The sequence below is a fragment of the Ruditapes philippinarum genome, unplaced genomic scaffold, assembly GCF_026571515.1.
Source record: "Ruditapes philippinarum isolate M1 unplaced genomic scaffold, ASM2657151v2 ctg3414_1_1_1_1, whole genome shotgun sequence".
NCBI lineage: Eukaryota > Metazoa > Mollusca > Bivalvia > Venerida > Veneridae > Ruditapes > Ruditapes philippinarum.
This window is the reverse complement of record NW_026851947.1, coordinates 108,885-122,894: the sequence shown is the minus strand read 5'-3', so window position 1 is coordinate 122,894 and position 14,010 is coordinate 108,885. Positions and strand designations below refer to the sequence as shown.

The window sequence follows — 14,010 nt, the reverse complement described above, 5'->3', positions numbered from 1 at the left end:
TGCTCCTATAGCAATGTATGTCATAAATGTAATAATAAACTGTCTCGCGTGTTCAAAATGCTTTTTTTTATCATTCTATTCAGTCAGCTGTAGATATTATATAAAGATACTACCATACATGTTATAATCTAGTATATATTATGTTGCATTACTTAGCCTGCTGAATTTCGTTATATGGAATTTTCCCCAGTTTAAATTAAAAACAATACATTACTAACAAAGGGATTTCAACATTTAAAATAAAAATAATGATATCCAACAGTTCAGAATCTTAGATCACGACTGCATAGATCTGCGACTGGTCTTGCTCTATTCTTGTGGTGAATTTCCATAAAAAAGTTCGGTTCCATGACGGGTAATAGCGAACTGACATGAATTGTGATGAAAACATATTGGAGACGCGATACCGCAGCGAGCGATGCATGACTCATTTTAATTACATTGAGTGATTGAGAACCGATTAAGGCGAGCATATAAGTTGACTTCTTCATTCCCGGCTTATCTTACTGCCTCCATTATATGGAAATAATGTAACCATGAATCTTTCTACTATACTGAAACTTAATAATTGATAAATGTATACTGAACCAAAAAAGAAACTTTTCGCAAAGTAATTCTGCCAGGTTGTTCAAGGGATATCACTTAGATGTACAACACTATATATAACTTGTAGGTAGCTTGTAAAACTCGTTTTGGAAAAGGATTTGAAAAAAAACCTGTACTACACTATCTACATTCCAAACTTAGAAAAGTCTCTTTTGTTCCAGATTCATAAATGTACATCATACTTGCTACAGTTGCTAGTATCTGAATTAATGCACTGACTGACATAAGCTTATGTGATTTGATTGTATTTGTGTCAGTTATCAGCAATTGGTGGACATTTGTTATGTACCACATTTTTCCTGGGGGATATTGGTTTATATTTCTCTTCGCAGTTCTGCACTCGAATTTTCTCAATTCCGATTCTTCTATCCTCTTGATTTGCCATTTAAGTGAACAGTTTTGTACCAGTCAACAGGAACTTAAGATACCAAGAAGAATATCACTCGTTTGAAATAGTTAATAGTTGTATAATACTGTAAAATCAATTTATATGCCATTTTAGCCAAATTGGTCACTATTAAGGACATGTGTCTCAAAACTAAGTAATGCCAATATAATGTGGATTAAACGTTTCATGATAATGATACTTGTATGTTAATTATGATATATACACTACTGACCAAACTATTATGTCAGCATGCATTTAACTATATAATATACGTGGGCACATGGTATAGTTTTATTTATTTCAGTAAAACCAAAATATAATAAATCAATCCTAAAAGCTTATTTCAAGAAACAGTCATCAAAATTTAGATATTACACAATTAAATTCTGTTATGAGTAACGTGACCGTCGATTAACAGATCAGCTGTATTTATAGGTGAGAATGGAATGCAAAAACCTCAAATTTGAAATAAAATCATGGTATGTTTCATACTTTCATTTCTTTTCCGAAGAGATTTCTGAGCACGTGCGTCAAATAGTGTTCTTGATTTGCTTACCTCAGCAGACGACATTTACATGTTTACGTTCTCAGAATGTTATAAAAGATTTTAAACTCATCATTTCATGCACTGCGTGTCGTCTGCTTGCAAATCCAATTACTGTATGATCAAGAACGCTTCTCGTAGCCAGAAATACTGCAAGTGTGTCGCTTTTTTCTGTTTCCTCTGTTGTGATTTAATGACGAAACGCACCGCACGGAATGTTATATATTGTGAGTTATCATTTCTGTTGACATTTTAAACATATATATAACCATATGTTATGTGACTTCATAGATAACTAGGTAGGTCAATTATTTCTATAATTGTGAAAGTGAATTTTTTTATAATTATTGGAGATTGTATATACATGATTTGTCTTTTGATATACATGTTAAACACTGGGATTTAAGTTTTAAATTCCTAAGATACAGAAACATTTCCGGCTACAGTTAGTATGTATCTTCCCTTTCTAAAAGACAAACCGATATGCTGACTATGTCAAATGTAAGGACCAATAATCTCATCCAACGCGACCATATTGGCCTCTGCTATGATCTATTTTAGTGATTAATTATCTGTCAAAAGTTAATTTTTCTCTTAAAATCTATTTTAAATTTACCGTTGTGATATTTATTCCAACTTTAATGTAATATTTTATTCGTTTTTGCTTCAATTTTTTGTTTTTCTAATTTTTACAGAATAAAAAACTTGATTAACATTTTAATTAACACATCCTGCGGATGGTTTTAAATTCAAAATTTTCCACCAAATTGTCATGGTAAAATGCGTGAATTCTACTTAAGCCGGTTGCTTTAGCGGGCGTGGACGGTACTTTGCAAATGACAGTTTAGTACCGTCCATGAACCAGGCCAATCGAACCGAGCTGGCAAAATTGTTCAATTTTTGTCGTGTTGCGTTTTCTTTAGGTATTCTTATTTCTCTATTTTGCCATCATGAAATGTATGTGATTGCAGTAGCTTAGACGTTGAAAATTCTGAATTTTCCGCGCTGAATCAATTACTTTATCATATGACACAAATTTTATACATTCTACATACCAATCCATTTTATTAGGAAAGCGCAAATTTAAATAAATTTATGTAGCATTGTTTTATTTTACAGAAAAGAAAATGCGTAACTAGTCTTGCATTCTATTATTGAAATTCATAAAATGTGTTTTGGTTAACAAAAGACTGAACAAGCGTAACTAAGGAAAACTATTTCTAATTACCTTGCTGGCAAACAACCAATTATAAAGACAGAATAACGTTTGCGTCACACAGTGCGGTATTTCTATTTTCTATATTATGCCTTGGCACATAAAAACGTTTAAATATGAAAGACGCGCAAAAAGATTCGTTCGTTAAAATATAACCATAAGCTGTATACCAACAGATAAAACTAGCATTGATATGTATGGAAACCGCCATAGCTGCCTCATGGTATTACATTTCTTTTTATCTTGCCTAGAACGCGTCTTATTATGTCAAGTATGAGTGTTGTGTTGCCATAGTATTTTGTTGACTTGTCTAAATATTGCCTTAATATGCGTAATCATGAAGTCTTATGTCTTCAAAACTGTTGTACGTTGATTTGTCTAACATTGTTTCATATATTTCAAACAGTAGTTTATCATGTCAAAATGTTCGTTTTCGGCTTGCTTCCTGGAAATGTGTCAATATTATGTCAACTAGTCTGTTTTGTCAAAAGACTATCTGATCATTGAAACAGGTAAGTTGTTCTCTTGTTCGAAATTAGGTGTTGATTTGTCAAAGCACAGCTTTATTTTATCGAAACAGATATGTCTATTTTGTCAAAATACGGTGTTGAAATGCCATTTACATTATCTTATTGTGCTCAAGCAGAAGTGGTATTTCCAAAACGTACACTACTGATGTCTTATTATATCAAATATCGCATCTATCTTGCCAAATGGATGTGTGAACTGGCAAATCATGCCTTATCTAATATAACGTATGCTATTTTGTCAAAAAAGCGGTTTTGACTGGTTAAAAACTCAATCTTATTTAAAGTCAAACAATTGCCGTATCTTGTCGCAAATGCAGGTAATGGACTTGTTCAAAACTCTTTCTTATAATGTTAAAACAGGAAGTGCTATTTATTATTGTCAAAATTCATGATTTTCTTGTTAGAAAAACAACAACAGTCTTACTATGTCTAAATTGTGATATTTTGTTCAAATTTACACTGTCTTGAGTAAGCGCTGTCTGATTTTGCCTAAACTGCCCCGTTATCTTTTTTTTGCTCTGTCGGTTCGACGCTCTGCGCACGCATCTTAGTCACATGATACAAAATTTGGCATCTGGACAGATAACACGATTATCTGACATAAAATAAGACGTATTCTAGACAAGTTCAACGTAATAAATTGGCAAAGTCGAACGCCCACTGTATTATCATAATGATAACTGTGTTTAACAAGTAACCACCCCGCATTTGAAGCGATTGAGAAAATTAGTGTTATCGCCATAAAAAGGACGATGCTGTCTAATTAACACCCGAACCTTGACAAAATAAAATGACACTCTGACAAAAAGGAAAGTAATTTAAACAAGTCATCACCACGTTTCGACCAAGACAATAATGATTATTTGACTAATAAGCACGAATCTAGACAAGTTAAATCTACATTTGGACATAATAGCGTTGACAGTTTGACAAACTAAAATAGCGTTTTAACAGTTCATAACCATAAGTGTAAAGATACCCACCATTATTTCACATAATAAACGGTGTTTAGGCAAGTTAACATAAATTTCGAGAGATAAAATACCATGGCGATCTGCAGAAAATAAAGGCAGTGTTTAAGCCAATATCAGTACCATCGTCGACAAGTCAACAATTTACTGTTTGCATTAATAAGAATAACGTTTACAACAAGCAAAACAAGGTTTATTGGCAAGTCAATACTAGTATCTCACATAATAAGATATCTTTCAGGTATAACAACAGTTTAGATAGACAGCATGATGTTTTGCACAATAAGACAGAATAACACCACCTCATACAAAAGCAACATACAACAGTTGACAAAACAAAGGACAATACTCAGACAAGTCAATTATAAAACCCTTTGAACAAGTATCAACTACTAGCCGGACATATAACATCTGCAGTTCGACAAGTTGACACCCAAGTTCCGACAGAAACACTACACATAATAAGACACATTTATAAGACATTTTACCACCACAGCTTGGACAGACAGCATACTATTTTGGCATAAAAAGACCATTCGTTAGGCAACATAATACCGAAATTTGAACACAATGACATGCAATGCTGACAAAATTGACAGTGTTTAGACAATCAATACCACATTTGGACAAAACAAAACGACGGTATAACATAATACAACAGTGTCATAACAAACTCCAGGATCACATCCCCCCCCCCCCCCCCCCCCCCCCCCCCCCCCCCCCTTGGACATATGAATACCAAACTTCCGACAAGATAACACATACTGCTTCACATAATAAGACAATTTCAAAAGACCAATTTCAACACCACAATTAAACAAGGCTGTGTTTAGACAGCGGTGAAAATTTAATTTTGAAAAGATGGCCGCTGGCATTGTTAGGACATTATTAAGACTTCCATTAGGGCATCTTTACACCTTATTTGGACATGCATAACATGACTTTTGAAATTAATAAAGACAGTGTTTAGACAAGTCAGCACTTTGTTTTGACAATATAACATGAAATTGAACCTAATAAAAAATTTCGCTAAGACAGAATTCCCATAAAAACGTTGCAAGCCAACACTACTATCATACATAAAAAGAACGCTTTTAGGGGAAAATAAAACGAAATGTAATAACATGAGCAGCTATGGCGTTCCATAGATTAATGAATTGCTATTTCAAATGCATGTGATTCATGAAATGCGTCGTGCTGATTTAAAACAATTAAAAATACGTTTGTACTTTCTAAAATATAAACTTGGGAACTCGCATATTGTTAGTAGACATACAAAACAGGATATTGTAAATACTGATTACAATATTACCTTTACTTAGCCAAATCGCCAATGGCCATATTTTTATATCATTACTTTTTGTTGGATTTTTTGTACATGTATTCAAAAATGTGAAATGATCTAATTTGATAATTGGAATATCTTGCACAAGACAGATAATTGATAGTAGTCTTTTAATTGCTTAAATATGAAGACAAAACCGTTATGGCTACGTTTTACACCAGTATTGGTAAACAAAGCGCTACACATACATAGTGGTCATTAAAAACTGACAGCTTTTCTTTTCAAAAGAAAAGGACCAAGTTTACATGCTCAGTAAATGTGCAGCTCTCCAAAACATAGTTTTGCTTCATTTTAATCCTATTCAGTAAGAATTTCTAGATTTCAATATATTTCAATAAGTATTTGACCCACAGATTATAGCATAGCATATCTTGAATATTAGAAATGCTGAACAAAAATGCGTATAATTCCTGCAATTCAAAAGATTTATCCTGAAATTTGAACAAGAAAATCTTTCAGTTAGAAATAAATGCATTTGTTACGTTGCTTGGCTTTATTTCTTTCATAAATTATTTGCTTTATCTAATAACAGAAAGATGAGACGCGGCAAGAATCAATTTGAATTGATAATCCATAATTTCACGTGGATCTTCAAAACGTGCCGTTCAGTAAGCGTTTTACTAGTATAATAAGAGTTCAAGAGTTATGTGGTATAATAATATGGTATGGACATCGGTACTGCGAGGGTTATAAAAGGGCGAGCATCATTTTTGTCTGTATGAAAATAAAGATTTATTTACTTGTTTTCCTCATGTTGTTTGCTAATTGTACAGATTGAGTGGTGCTGTAACTAAAAAACAAGGTATTCCATAAAGATTATATACGGAATTATGCAAGCATTTATATAATATAAGATTCAGATAATATAACTGTTTCAGCTTTAGAACAAACATAAATTGTTTCTGCACGAAAAGAGCCACTTGGCATAGAAACACATGTACGTTTGCGTCTTAAAATAAAGTTTACGTAGATTAGAAATTAAACGTTTCAATGATAAGAAAGGTATTTTAATTAAAAAATCTATTTACTTTCTTGTTTCACAGTTCAACTACATCTGTAACAACACAATCAAATTTAAAGCACCGGATATCTGAAAATAAGAACGAAAAATATGATGGTGCCAATCTTTCAAGTGACAAAATCACCACACTTTTTTTTAAATAAGGACAATGTTTAATTGAAGAATCAGACTTTGCATTGTTAGCAGGTGCAGATCTTTCAATCGCGTTGCTAAAAAAAAGCTGGCGAAAATCCTTGCCAAAGTTTACCTACAGAAGTGTCATAAAATGTCGAAATATTTATTTCACAGGGAAAATTGGGAACAAATTTGCATCTGAGACTCTGCCAAAATCTACACTCTGTAATTGCCGAGACATATATCATGCAACAATGTTTTGAAACACTCCAAAACCACTTCATTGTTCATATTACTACGTTATTAGATTATAAAACATATTATTGTCCTGCATTAGTGTAACTCTTTTCTAAAGCGTTCCTTTTATTGGGTTTGATAACAATATTTTATTAGATATTTATGCACGCAAAATTCGTGCACGCTGATTCTTTTGATTTTGTTATCAAGATGTCAAAGCTTGGTCTTTACGTGTTATCATCGCATTAATAAAATTCATTTAGTTTGAAAATAGTATAATATGTTCCCTGTTTACTATTTAGACAAATGTAAAGCATGGTAACGTCATGTTTAACTGTTTGGCTGTTTTTGCTGTTTATTTTTTATTTTTTTTTTAAGAAAATTTATGAATCATTTAGGATGATAATATTCAAATGTTCAAGTTTGCGAGTATAAATCATTGAAGTATACTTCTTTGTTTATCATTCTATAATACTTATGTTTCTTATATATATTTTCAGTTTAAACCATGTCGGATATATTTGTTGTTCTCCCGCCTCTAACAGCCGATAACTGCGTTCTCTTCGCCAAAAATTCCGACCGGCCGCCGACAGAAGTGCAAGAGGTAGTCTATTATCCGCCGGGCGATTATTCACGCGGGATTCAAAACTTCATGTAAGGAATTTTCTTTTATTTTCTACTACAACATACGATTATCGTTTATATACATGTTCTCATGTTTTTCATGTACAGAACCTTGAATTTAGGTCTCGTAAAACAGAAGCCGGAAATATGAAAAAGTAATTTTATTACCGGAAGCTTTAAAACTCTTGTGATTGTCAGTGGCCAGTATAAGACGAACAGACCGACATCGTGTAGGTGTCGATATTAATGGGCGTTTTATATATACAAGTGTTCGTTGGAAATCAGTAATATTAACTTATTGAGCAATCGATACAGAGTTCACGAGACAGGCTGTGTCTATTTATGGAATCAGTATGTTAATAATCACGTTTACTGTTGGAATTGGGCGATAAAAGTAAAACATTCTAAACTTATGAACGAAATACTCGAGTATTTTCAACTGAACAAATGTCTGCATGTGAAACGTTTATAATGGTACCTCTATGTCATTTAAATAGCGGGAAATGACCCTTTCATAACGTTTTAAATTAAACTTGTATGAATTCCACACCGCTTTGATATGTCCGTATTGCTGTTACATGTTGATCTTCTATAATTGTATCCGTTGCTTATTCATTTAGTGAAGTCACAACGGAAGTATTAGAATGTCAAAGAACGAGCAAAACTATTTGAAGTGTCATACAGGTTTCAATAAAAACAGGAAACGATATGACTTACTTGCAATAAAGGATCATACACATTGATCGACCAAAATGAATTATAGTTATGTAAATCATACAAATTGTAAATACGTTATAAATACCCATGTACATTTATTGTTAGCTAATGTCACTCTTTTGTCCTTTTGAGCAATTGTTTATCGATATAACAAAGGGGCCTTCACGTGTCGGTGAATTTTTAATTTCATACCAAAACATGGGCCACATGTTTTCAAGAACAGTTGATTTGATTTAGCCATTTATACATTTAGTTTATAATTTTCAAGATTAAGCGTGTGTGTTTTGTGTATTTTGTCATAAAGTCTTAAATCTTGTATTTCATAAAATCTTCCACATTATTGGAGAAAAAAGAAGAAAATAGTTTATTTCCATATATTATACATAATACAGGATCTCGTTACATACAGTTATTGGAATATACAGTTAATGGCCGTACGTCAAAAAGCAAAGACAAAATACAAACATATTAAGATGATTATCATAATAATATAATTATAGCACCGCACTTTTGCGAAGTTGAATTTCATTGCAAAATCCTTTTTTACATGTGCACGCATATACACAGCTTTACTTTCTTGTTGTTATCAAAGTAAGAAATTATGCTGTTATTAATTTGTTATAACGACAGTTCACATATATGATCTTATTCATATCATTTCAATTATCATGTTATTATGATATTATTTTATAACTTCAGTGTACGTTTATCGATGTGGACCAAATAAGTCATACCCATGCCGTTATCTTGAGTAAACCAGCCTGGTGTTGGGGTGCGGAAATGGGAGCAAATGAACATGGTGTTTGTATTGGTAACACCGCCGTGTGGACAAAATTATGTCACCCTGGAGATCACGAGGAGAAGCTAACCGGATGTGACTATGTAAGGTAAATCGGGGTTTCATTTGATGTGAAGATTTAAAATACAATACGCGGCCCTAGACAATTTATTCCATTATTTTCTAGTTTCAAAGCTAGTTTGTAATATATTATGTCGGAAAGCATATAATTAAACGGTTAGAGAATAAAATACCTCGAAAGTTGTAACGACCAGGATATGATTCCATATGCTAATATTTCGCATATGTTTGTAATTACATGTGTCTGGTACAAAGTACATATGTCTCGCCAATATGTTGATTAATAAGATATGACAAATAAAATTATTTGAAAGGAAACTTTACAATTTTTCAAAAGATAACTTTAAAAGTTGTTCTATAGTTTGAGTTTTGGTTCCCGGCTTCTTAATATCAGATCATAGGGCAGCATCAATGGGAACCTAGACAAGAGCCAATTTAATTAACTACAAATACATACTGAGTCTTGTATTATTTGTGTCAGATATTCAGCAAAGTCAAACATATCAACCATTTCACAATAGAAATGGTACAGCCTCCCATAAAACACAAATCAAATGTCGCCACTGACAGCAAGATGTCAGCGATTCTACTAAAAGAATATAAAAATTATTATGTACAACAGACGACAAGATATTTATCTTTGATAATGATAGTCAAACGCGTTTCTACATCTAAAAATAGAACAAAAAATAAGAAAATATTTATGAGTTTGTTTAGTTTGATGTAACAACTTTTCTGTTAACGTAATGTTTACAGATCAATAAAGCTAGGTGAGCCATTGCTCTTGGGGATTAAAACAACAATATCCTTTTAACATTATAACCTTTTCTGCGAAACAATCTGCACAATATCGTTCAGAACGCTAGCGGCAAAAATGCATGACACTGTCTGCAAAATAATTGAACTATAAATTTCTGAACACAAGCGTCAATACAAATGGGTACAATCAGAATCAATACTGCATATTGTCTCTGTAATAATTTCTGCAAACAATTGTGTGAAAACTAACCTTCGAAAGAATAACAAAATAACTCAAAAAAGAAACAAAAGAAAAACACTAGCAGAAAAAGTGTAAACATTCTGCAATATTACTTAAAACGTTATTGGCATAACCGAACGATAACTTTATGAACTCAAACGACAATACTTCAGCCAAGTTTAAACAACCATTGTTTTAAAATAAGCAGGAAATGTGACGAACCTCGTGTAAAAATACAACATAAATAAGATATTCAACCAAAACCAGTCAATATATTATTTCTAGGTCTACCATGATCACACGGCACGGAGATGGTTGCCGATTTTGGTCTGCACTGATCATTTGAGTGGATTCAGTTGTCACCAGCGACATTAATGGACATTAAACCTATTATTTAAAATGTCATTTGTTTAAATGGATATTATTTAGATGACTTTCTTGGTATTTACACCATATGATAAAGTAGAAAATAGAAACTTATTAATATTGACCTTTCGCCATTAATAGGGTGTTTTGATCGTAGTACAGTTTTATGATGTAAAATCTAAAAAAAAATGTTTACTACAATAAAGCAATAACACTGAAGAAATAATTGTTATTTATTCCAACACAAAAAAGCAAGAAGACAAGATTAGTTTTCATGATTTATTTGGCAAAATGTGTCTATGGTTGGTGAAAAAGAAATACCGATACGAATTTAAGTATATGTTTCATGTGATATATGTATGTATGTATGTATGTATGTATGTATGTATGTATGTATGTATGTATGTATGTATGTATGTAGTATGTATGTATGTATGTATGTATGTATGTATGTATGTATGTATGTATGTATGTATGTATGTATGTATGTATGTATGTATGTATGTATGTATGTATGTATGTATGTATGTATGTATTCTATGCTGAATGAGGGTTCGTCCGCCCGTTTTTTGAGCATTAATACGAAAGTTTATTTACGTCCATTTATATTAAAGGTGTAACCGGTAATATAATTATTCTGCTGACAACTTCTTTTATCTTTCATTGGTGAAATATAACCATTTTGTGCTCCTATGAATCGAAAGGACAAATACCTTCTGCAATAAAAAAGTTGTGAAATCTCTCACATGTTTAAATCTGTTTATGAATCAACAATGATGAGAGGCATGTGAATGTAAATTCCATTCGGTAACAGAGGTACCGCCGGCACACCATGTTTTCTCACATATTTGTTTGTTTCAGTTTTAATTTGCATGTATCGTAATTGAATTGTTCTTTTTTACAACAAAGATTTTATTTAAGTTTAATGTGCATTGATTGAGGCTGATGATTCGGACACATTCTAATTTTCAGACTAGGATTAGAGCGCGCAAGTACAGCAAGAGAAGGTGTAAATGTAATTACAAATTTGCTGTCGCAGTACGGACAAGGGGGATTATCCAGTGAGGACCATAATTTTGGACAATGGACGTACCACAGTGCTTTTATTTTAGCTGACAGTTCTGAAGCATGGCTACTTGAAACTGCCGGAAAGTTTTGGGCTGCGAAAAAAGTAACGAGTAAGTAACTGTATCTGTAACGTACATTCTGTTGGTTATCGCGGAAATTGTACATATGTTTACTTATTTCAAATCATATCTCAATCAACCTTCAGAACACCTATCTTGCGGTTTTACTTTCTGCGTTTGCACCTGCCATATTTGTTTTTGTTTGACAAAAACATTGAAAACATAATGCAAATTTGTAAACTTTAATTAAAAAAACACATACTGTTCTTGCTTCTTTCTCCAAAATATAAACAGTAGTCTCTCGATGTTGCCATACTTATTCGTATTGGAAAGACATTTGATTGCTTCCAAATAAGTTTTACAAATATGGTTTTATTTTACCTCTTTATTAACATATTTTCTGTAAACTTATATATTGAATTTTGTATTGGTTTGCTTTTAATTTGTAGGTGGTACCTTAATAGCCACGAGCACTTTAACTATAGGAGATGATGCAGAAATAACGTCAGCCGATTTATCTGCGCAGGCGCAGTCAGGTGGTTTCTGGAAATCTGAAGATGGTCCAATTAATTTTTCCAAAGCATTTTCTGCGGAATATCCTGGTATTTCATTGTCTGACAAACAAATGCCGGGAAACAGACTGCAGTGTATTAAACGTGGTCTAGATGCAGCTGCTAGTGAAGGTTCGAATCACGTTCCTGCTTCAACTTGATAAAATCCATCAAAATATGCCATTTTTAAAATTGGAAACTTATAACAAAAGGAATATAATCGAAGTTCTGTGATTAATCAGTTTTAAATCATCAATGTAAAGGCTTTGTATCTAAACTAACATCATTATATATGTAAACGCAGTTCATTTTAAGTCCAGTATAAATTTAGATAATATGATATCTTCTTCATACCATAATTAAATATAATTAGACATGTGGAACCGTATTGCATTTTAAAAGGTTTCATAGTCAATTAAAGAAGTAATTTCTTATTGTGAATTATTACTTAATCAGTCTGTTAATTATGTGAACATGTTTGTCTAGCTCTATCTAACTTGTGATTTATTTTAGGTAAGATAGACGTGAATACAATAGTTGGAATCCTTAGAGACGAGGACAGTAGCGTCAATTTTGTTGGAGAGCTTTTAACAGTCGGAAGCCAAGTGTCTGTGATTTCCCCGCCCAATTCCAGCCAGCCATCTTGTCACTGGTTTACTGCGACGCCCAATGCAAAATATTCCGTTTTCAAGCCTTTTATATTCTGTGACAATATTACCTTTGGTAACTACACCGTGTCTTCAACGTCAGGAGGGACCGCAAGATCAACATTTCAATCGTCTATTGATCGCAGACATCCGCTCTACAAGGCGCATGAAAAGGGGAGAGAAATCATGGAAACCGGAAGTCCAGCTGGAAAAAATTTGCAGACGACAATGCAAAACTTGGAAAAACAGTGTTTAAGGGAAGTAACTGAGTTTTTGAGAACTTTTAAGGAAACAGACATTAGTGATGTGAAAGACTTATTCAGAGACATTGCAGAATCCGAAGCTAAGTTCTATCATTGAATATTTCAAGATGGCCGTTAGACCAACTGTTTATGTTATATGACATTAACTTTTTTGCAAGCTAATGGTTGTGCTTTTTTAAATATCTACGGTATGAGAAACTTACATCACATCTTGATGTTAATCATATTTCGGTTCATTGAATACATCGATTCATCGGCTATGTGAAACACAAATGTTTGAACGTTATTTTTTCAAGCTTACAATATTTTTCTTTATTACAATGTATTTTAAAACTATAGGAGCCAACGGTGCATTAAAGTGTAAACGTGTGTTCTAGATTCGTATTTGTTGTTGATGAAAAAGGTGTGCGCTAACTGGCTTTTGATGTAGTGTATGAGTAGGTCAATTCAAATTTGTGTTCAGAAAATATGTATGTTTATCATATACCGTGTCTGTGTTGAATCTAGATATTAAATTATTATGACTGAATACTCCATTGTTATTACCTTTCCTCTTAGCGATTTTTCTCTTGTTTGTCTTCTGTGAATGGCTCTTTAAGGTAACATTCTAAATATTTTAGAATACTACAACTTTCCCTCAGCTGCTGAAAAAAGAAATCATTAAAGAGCGCTTAAAACTGCAAATTGATTGTGTTTCATTTCGGTTTGATTGAAAATCTGGAAACAAAGAGATCCCTCGGACGCACTAATCACAACAAAATTACATGAAAGCCTTTTCGTGACGGTACTGGAAGTATACACATCCGCCTGCCCCCTCTCCCTCGGAACTGGTTTGAGCAGGATTCAACATTTAACACGAAATGAATTTAGAAACATCAGTATGTGTGTTCATATGACTGTTAACA

At 32.8% G+C, this 14,010-nt stretch overlaps 1 pseudogene; it reads left to right on the top strand.

Annotated features, from left to right (window-relative positions):
* Nucleotides 1-7,446: 7,446 nt before the first annotated feature.
* Nucleotides 7,447-13,634, top strand: LOC132743808 (secernin-2-like; annotated as a pseudogene).
* Nucleotides 13,635-14,010: the final 376 nt, after the last annotated feature.